Source organism: Chinchilla lanigera, unplaced genomic scaffold (assembly GCF_000276665.1).
Source record: "Chinchilla lanigera isolate Chin_1 unplaced genomic scaffold, ChiLan1.0 scaffold00102, whole genome shotgun sequence".
In the NCBI taxonomy this organism is placed as follows: Eukaryota; Metazoa; Chordata; class Mammalia; order Rodentia; family Chinchillidae; genus Chinchilla; species Chinchilla lanigera.
Window position 1 is genome coordinate 1,183,375 of NW_004955503.1, and position 9,374 is coordinate 1,192,748.

General features: G+C 35.4%; 1 pseudogene; it reads left to right on the plus strand.

Moving 5' to 3' along the window:
* The first annotated feature begins 3,449 nt into the window (after positions 1-3,449).
* On the plus strand, positions 3,450-4,525 carry LOC102017795 (annotated as a pseudogene).
* The last annotated feature ends 4,849 nt before the right edge of the window (positions 4,526-9,374 follow it).

A 9,374-nucleotide genomic window follows, 5' to 3' on the forward strand; every position in this document is an offset into this window, starting at 1 on the left:
GAAAATGAAATACAACTTACTGGAATCTGTGGGATACAATGAAAGCAGTACTCAGAGGGAAATTTATAGTGGTGAGCACACATATAAGGAAAACAGAAAAAGAACAAATAAATAGCCTAATGTTGTACCTCAAACTTTTAGAAAAAGAAGAACAATTCAAACCCAAAGCCCAAAGAAGAGGGGAGATTATAAAGATCAGGGCAGATATCAATGCAATTGAGACAAAGAAAACTCTATAAAAAAAAAATGAATCAATGAATTGGTTCTTTGAAAGAATAAATAAATTTGATAAACCCCTAGCCAATCTTATCAGAAAAAGAAAGGAAAGAACTCAAATTCATACAATAAGGAATGAAAAGGATGAAATTACTATAGATTTAACAGAAATTCAGAAGATGATTAACACCACCTTTCAAAATCTTTATTCCCATAGTATAAAAACCTCAAAGAAATGGACAAATTCCTATATATGTACTAATTAACAAGTTTGATTCAAGAAGATATAAAAATCTTGAATGATCCAATATTAATTAATGGGATTGAAAATGTGATTAAAAACTTACCAACAAAGAAAACCCCAAGCCCTAATGGATTCACAGCAGAATTTTACAAGAAATTCAGAGAAGATTTAATACCAACATTCCTCAAACTCCTCAGTGAAAATGAAAAGGAAACAATTCTCCCTAACTCATTTCTGGAGGCAAGTATCATACAGATACCAAAACCAGAGAAAGAAATAACCAAATAGAGAACTATAGATCAATCTCCCTAAAGAATATAGATGCAAAGATACTCAATAAAATACTAGCAAATAGAGTGTAGCAAATCATCAAGAAAGTCATGCACCACAACCAAGTCAGATTCATTCCAGGAATGCAGGGATGGTTCAATATTGGCAAAGTAATTAATGTTTTACACCATATCAATGGAGCCAAAGACAAAAACCACATGAACATCTCAATAGATGCAGAAAAAGCTTTTGACAAAGTCCAACATGCATTCATGATAAAAATTCCACAGAAAATAGAAATAGATGGTATTTATCTCAACCTGATCAATGCCATCTATGATGAAACAACAGCCAACATTACTAAATGGACAAAAAGTGAAAGCTTTTACTTTAAAATCAGGAAGAAGACTAGGATGTCTGCTGTTACCACTACTGTTCAATATAGTTCTGGAACCATTACTCAGAGCCATTAGACAAGAGAGAGAAACAAAAGAATAACAATAGGAAAAGAAGAAATTAAACTATTACTATTTGCAGATGACATGATACTTTACAAGGAAGCACTGAAAAACCTCCAGAAGAAGACTCCTTGAATTATCAGCAAATTCATCAGTGTAGCTGGATACAAAGTCAATACCCAGAAATCAATAGCATTCCTATACAAAACAACAAACAGACTGAGAGAGAAATTAAGGAAACCATACTTTTAACAATAGCATCCAAAAAATTGAAATATTTAAGAATTAATCCAACAAAAGAAGTAGAAGGTCTATTCAACGAAAACTACAGTACTCTGAAAAAAGAGATCGAGGAAGATTTCAATAAATGGAAAAATATCCCTTGCTCCTTCTTAGGAAGAAACATAATTATGAAAATGGCCATAGTACCAAAAGTGTTGTACAGATTCATTGCAATTCCCATTGAACCACCATTAGCATACCTCACAGATCTAGGGAAAACATTCCTTAATTCACTTGGAGCCCAAAGAGACCTAGAGTAGTAAAATAAATCCTGGGCAACAAGGAAAGTCAGGTGGAATTACAATCTCTGACATGAAATTATACTACAAAGGCACTGTAATAAAATCAATATGTTACTGGCTAAAAAACAGACCTGAGGATCAGTGGAATACACTGGAGGACACAGACACAACCACAAACACTCAACCAGCTAATCTTTGATAAAGGGGCCAATCAAACTCACTGGAAGAATGATAGCCTCTTTAACAAATGGTACTGGAAAAACAGGCTTGCTACACTTCAAAGACTGAAAATAGACCCAAGTCTATCACCATGCACCAAATTCAAGTTAAAATGGATCACAGATCTCAATATTAAAACAGAAACACTAAATCTACTGGAAGAGAAAGTAGGTAAAAACCTTGAAGACATAGGGATAGGCAGAGAATTCATGAACAAAAACCAAACTGCCCATGAAATACTTCAAAGAATTAACAACTGGGATATCATCATACTGAAAGGTTTCTGCACATCTAAAGATATCATCAGCAGAGTAAGAAGAAAATCCACAGACTTAGAAAAAATTTTAGCTGACTGTGCCTCAAACAAAGGTTTTCTATCTAGAACATATAAAAATTTTAAAAACATCAGCTCCCCCAAATTCAAAGATCCAACCCAAAAATGTACTGCTGAGATGCATACAGACTTCTCAGATAAAGAAATACAAATTGCAAATAAATACATGAGAAAATGTTCAACATGATTAGTCATTCGAGAAATGCAAATTAAAACATCTTTGAGATTTTATCTCACCCCAGTAAGAATGGCCAGCATTAAGAAATCAACCAATAATAAATGTTGGCGAGGCTGTGGAGAAATAGGACGTCTTCTCCACTGCTGGTGAGAATGCAGACTGGTGAACCCACTCTGGAAGTCAGTTTGGAGATTCCTCACCAAACTAGGTCTAGAGGTCTCATTCAATCCAACTATTTCCCTTGTGGGTATTTTCCCAGAAGATCTGAAAATATCATATCACAGCAATATATGTGCACCCATATTCATAGCAGCACAATTTGTAATTGCTAAACTTTGGAAAAAACGCAAATCTCCATCCACTGAGAAATGCATAAAAAATTGTGCTACTTTTATATAATTGAATATTACTATGGTATAAAGAAAGATATACTTGAGGCTTTTATAATTAAATGGTCACAACTAGATACCATACTCATAAGTAAAATAAATCAGACCTGCATGTGTGAGAATAATATTATCTCACTAGTGTAAAGCCTGAAAGAGTGAATAAAACCTAGGAGGTATGATAGACATTGTGAAATGAAAGGAAAATGCTCAAAAGTAAAGGGCAACTAGGGTGTGGGAAAGGGGAAGGGAAAGAAGGGGAAATTATGTAAGTATGTATATACAGGTTAGCTAACATAGCTGTACTACTGTCTTGTATTGCTCTAGAGAAAGGAACAGTTAATTATTACTTTTTTGATCAGCCTTGTATGTCTCTATTTTGTTTCTTGAGAAACCATTTTGAAGATATCAATAAGAAATCCAACAGCCATTGTTAATTTCCTACAACTTTGTCTGTAACTCTGTTTGGTTTGTATTGTTCTTACGCTATTTTGTAAATGGATGTCTGTTTGTTAATATGTTTTCCTTCTTTTATTTCTTTTTTTTTTTCTTAAAATTATAAAAATAAAGAAACTCAGTGGCCCTAGTGGTAGACCTGTGGTGCCAGGGCTCAGGCTGTAATGAATGCACTAGTAGAAGATGATATCTGCATTCTGAATCATGACAAAGCACGTAGAAGAGATACAGTGATTCCAGTTTCAATATATTCAGGAGATGAGTCAGTTGCTTCACATTTTGCCCTTGTCACTGCTTATGAAGACATCAAAAAATGACTTAATTATTCAGAGAAAGAAATTCATTCCTAAAAAAAAAGAATATTGGTTTTGGAAGAAAAGCTTGTAGGAGCTCGATTAGTTTAAGAATTTCTGTGGGATGAGAACACGTAAATGAGGTCTATCATGCATATCGAGAGGTTCACATTGATAGAGATAATTTGAAAGGCAAATTGGATAAAATGTGATGAGTAATTTAATTCTGCCTTCATCAATCTGGGAGGTAGAAAAGTTGAACTGTGACCTGAAGATCCATGGTTTGGAACAAGAGCTGGAACTGATGAAAAAATAATGTAATGATCTCAAAGAAGAGTTACAAAAAGCCAAACAAACGGATTCATCTCAGGAAGACAATCTGAAGAGTGGCAGTCTCCAAAGACTAAGTATTTCATGTGATAACACACAACATGCATACTGGAAACTGAAGAGGGAAATGTCTAATTTACATCTGGTGACTCAAATATAAGCTGAATTACTAAGATACCTGAAAGCCTCAACCACAGTCAAAAAAGCTTGCATCCCAGTTGGATGCACTGAAGACCTTGGGAAAGACAGCACGAAATTGTACTTGACAAATTTCATTGCAACATACAAAAGACATGGGCCACCTTCACCGGATGGCAAACATTTTTGTCATACTATATCTTCCCCTTTATCAGGAGATATAAAGATTTCATCAGAGAAAACACTTCTGTACTCATGGACAGATAATGAAAGATTGATTCCTAATGATGGTACGGACTTTCAGGAACAACTCTTCTGGCAGAAATTCTCTGGAAGATAATTCTTGGGTATTCCCAAGCCCTCCCAAATCAAGTGAGGCAGCATTTGGGGAAACTAAAAGTAATACTCTGGCTTTACTCAACCTGCCGCCACTGCATTACTTGGATCAACATAATCAAAGCTATCTTTACAAAAGTTAATTCTGAAGAGATTCATGATTTGATCATGAGGTAACTGTACCTCTGGTTCTCCCAAGAAATTATTTAACAAACATAAGTGGACTTTGATTAAAATTTTGCAGTTCTTCAGTATATACTGTCAACATAAGGTATGATAACTAATTGATTTTCTAGTAAAAGAAGAGGGAAAGAAGAGCGCCCTTCAGCTCTATATTCTAAGAATCAGATATACGCTAACTACACTAGTGAATAAATTTAAGGTGTTTAGAGATAAATCTGCCATTGATAACAGTTGTGAAATCTGCTATAAGTAAAAAGAGAATTGGAGATGTGTGGACATGGTTTGACAAAGTATTTGAAACGCCTAAATATCCTTTCATAAAAAGAAAAGGAAGCATTTATTGCAGGAGAAAAACCATGTATACTGGTTCAGATTGCATAAGGGCAAATGACAATGAGAATAGATTATCCTTGTTGACTTTATGATGCATAAAGTTATGAAATATAATAGAAGAAAAGTGTCTAGGTAATTAAAAAAAAAGGAGGGAACAAAGCATTCTTGCAGTTAATGAGTAACCAACTTTGTAACCAATTCTGAAAAAGAATTTTTTCTGGTGTCACATAAGCTTCAGCAGAAACATTATCTTACATCTTAGCCCCACAGTCTCATCGTCCACCTCCCTGGGCTTAACCATGTTTATTTAATGCTATTTGATGAAAAAATAAAGACAATTATTAATATGCTGAATAATGCTTTATGGATTACAGAACCATATGTTATCTATTATCTCATTTGACTTGTTAACAATTACATGAAATACACTGAACTGGGAATATTACTTTTATTACAGACATAAGGAAAGTGAAGTACAGAGAAGACAGATAACTTTTCATAAATCATTTGTCTAATAAGTGACAGAGGTGAAAGCAAGATTCAGATTTTCAAAATCAAGATCAACACATTTTTGCTCTACAATGTGTTATCATGAAGTGAAATTCTGTGCCCTTTTAAAAGGTACTTTCTTTTCCTGATAGCTTAGTTCCATCAATGAATTATAATTTAAAAATTAAGATGTATAAATGCTACTTTATCCCATAATGTGTAAGTTCAGACACTGTAACAAATCTTCAAATAAAGCTATATGACATCTTTTATTTTTCTTCTTTCCCTCGTCCCAGTCTTTCCTTCCTTTCAGCAATTTCTTTCCCTTTCCTATCATCTACTGTATGTTTTGAGTTTTATCTAGTTGTTCAGGTTATTTTCTTATTCCCTATAGTGGTTTGAGCAATCTTCCATTCTTACATCTGGTAATCTGAGCAATGTAGTTGAGGATAGCGATATGTAATGTAATAATCACTGTTGATTTGTATTATTTTGTCTTGACAATCTATATCACTTTGAATGTTCTTGCCTTGATTTGTTTATGTTTGTGATACTGGTATGCTGCTACTGTTCTATTTCTTTTCTTTGTTTGTTTTCATTTACTACTTTCTTTAAAGTAAAAAAAAGTCTATATGAAAGAATAGTTCAAGATATTGTTATATTTACTGCCTTCTCCCTCAAACAAAAACATTTGCTTCATACAAGGAACAACATTTATGCCATTATTATATCACTATGTAGTATACTTAATTTGCTTTTTCTTTTCTCAATAGATCAAGAAAAACATGATTAAGTGGTGCTTTAAAATCACAAAAGCTTTAACTATAACTATTTTATCATAGGCCTGTCAGAATTAGCAAATAAAAATATAAGATGTCCAGTTAAATTTTAATTTCTTATATATAAAGGATAATTTCTTATAAATAAACCCTAGTTATTGTATTGTCCATACTTATGATAGTAAAATTCTTCTTTAGAATTTCTAGACATTCATTTTATCTGAAATTCACATTTAACTGATTGTATTTTATCTTACAGTCTTATTGAATTCATTCATTGCCATTTCTCATATACTGGATTTAGTAAATTAACTTTCTTTATGTTAGATGGGTGTATCCAGGATCATGGTCTTTGGTTGAGCCATTTTCCCAAGGCAAATGTTTCATGGTTGGAGTTTTCACAGAAATATTCTGGTCCTATAAATGTTACAGTTTCTAACTAATTATCAGGTAGGCTGGAAGAAAGTTACAGTAGAATAGACATTGTTTTAAATTGAGCTGATTTGGGGCTTATTCTTCACTTGAATTTTTCCAATTACTATCAGTGTGAACTTGCATAAAATATTTAATTTTTCTGAGCCTCAGTTACTTCTTATATAAAATAAGAATGTGTACTTAATAGCTAATTGAGTGGCATTATGACATATGAGACTGTGACTATAAACTTCTTACCATAATTCTTCTCATCAATAGACACTCAAAATATCAGCTAAAGAAGACTTAAAACAGCTTCACATGTGCAGATGCCAGGTATATCCATTCTTGGCCTAGTGGCTAGGTAATAATATAGGTTATTATTTTTATCATGTCTATCAGAAAATAGAGACTGAATGTAATGAATGGGTCCTTAATGTAAACATGAGATAACATAGATGTTATGCATTTAACAACATAGAAATCAATACAGTAGTATCTGTCATACTACTCTGTCAATTGATTAGGTTAAAATGATTTTAAAGGCTTAAAATTCTAAATCCAGGTGTGGTGGTGCATGTCTTTAAACCCAGTACTTGGGAAATTGAGGCTGGAGGATCTTCATGAATACGGAGTTTAAAGACAGCCTGAATTACATAGACCCTGTCTCAAAAACAAAACAAAACAAAACAAAACAAAACAAAACAAAAACAGAAAAAAAAAAAGATTTCAAAGTCTAAAAAATTTTAAATAAAGAAATATATGCCTTGAGGGCTCTCTGAGCCAGCCAAACAGACTCTCCCAGCCCGGGCACCCTGTGCCAAGACAGTGAGTACTCCGGGAGCTGCAGGGCTCGTGGGTTCGTGTCTGTGCTCAATCCACACTACCACGATTCCCAGTTGAAACGCGCGGAGAGAGCCAGGTACTTCCCATCTAATCCCTGAGGGCAGAACCCGTGAACAAGGACCCCACGGACATTACAGACTGAGTTGCTGTGGCAGCAGAGAGAAGATCCAGACTGAGAGGCCCAGGGGACTTCTCCGGCTGGGGGTTGGGCGAGCAGGCTCTCTGAGCCAGCCTAGCAGACTCTCACAGCTCCGCACTCCCTGCTCCGAGACAGCAAGTACTCTGGGAGCTGCAGGGCCAGTGAATTCGAGTCTGTGCTTTGCCTTTGCCCACACCCTCTAGCGAGTTGAAGGCTGGGGAAATCTGTGACTGCTACCCATCTGGGCTGCATCTGGTTCCTGTATGAGTCCTGAACTGACTGAAGACATACATTTAGGTGGTTCACAAACTGTAGACCCTGCAGTTTGTGTCTGAATTATGCCTGTACCCAAAACTGCCTGGAGACATAGGTCCACTGGACCGGCATTATCCCACCAGTGCAACCTGAGTCAGGTCATGCACGTGCACTGAACTGCAAGGGCATGCTGGATCAGAAAGTCAGCTATCAACTGACACAAGTGCCTGCGTCTGAGAACTGGGATAACTAGATACAAATCAAAAACTGTCAGAAAACCCGAGACTAAGTAGTGCTTCTCAGAGGTCACTCAGGGGCAAATTTGACCAACAGGAAAACTAGGGACACTAGTGGCCTTTGCTGTGCAGCTACTGAAGAGGGAAACAGCTTTCCACATCCGGTAGCAAACATGACAAAATGAAGGACTAAAACACAACACAGGAACTCCATCCCACTCAGAACAAGCGCAGGAGACATCAACATAGGAGAACTTGGTAATCACATGCCTGAAATAGCTGAAATGATTGCAATAGAGGTAAAGAAACAAATCCATAAGGCCATAGAAGAGATGAGATCACAAATAATCTCTCAGGCAAAAAGTGAAATGACAAGAAATGAAGGAAATGCTCAAAAAGTCTGAAGAAGAAATCTATAAGAAAATAGAAGAAGAAAGACAAGAGTCAGAAGCATTCAATGAAAAATATAGAAAGGACTTAGAACACATGAACCAGATTCTAAGAGACATCCAAGAAAACAAACCTGCCACTGAAAGTTACCAAAACCGCTTGAATGAAGCTGAAGATAGAATCTCAGACCTTGAAGACAGAATGGCAGCTAGCGACCCTGCAAGAACGGATCTCATAAAATCAGCAAGGATGAGAAAAGTCAATTCAATAGCTGCAAGATGAAGGCAAACAGAAATAATGTACAAACTGTAGGACTCAATGAAAAAGCAGGAAGCAACACGACTGACATTAAAAGATTATTTGCAGAAATCATAGCAGAAAATTTCCCAAGCATAGAAACAGAACCTGATAGGCAGTTAAATGAGGCATTTTGAACTCCAAACAACCACAACCAAAATAAAACTACACCCAGAAATATAATAGTCAAGTTCCCAGATCTCCAGCAAAAGAACAGAATATTAAAAGCTGCTAGAGAAAAGAAACAGATTACCTATAAAAGGAAGCCCATCAGAATCACAAGAGATTTCTCAGCACAAACCATCCAATCAAGAAGAGCTTGGAGTGAAATATTACAGGCCCTGAGACAGAACAGCTTCCAACCAAGAATGATGTACTCTGCCAAACTGTCTCTCTAATTCAAAGGAGAAATAAAATATTTTGACAACAAAGAACAATTGAAGAACTTCATCAGCGCCAAGCCAGCATTAAAAAGAGTACTAAAAGATATTCTGGACAGAGAAAAATCTGACCGCAATTTCAAAAACAACAGTACGAATGAAACGTCAAGAAGAGCAAACACATAAACAGGTAGAAAAAGTAGGACACCAGAGCAAGTAAATAACATGACAATGAAAAATCAACACATAAC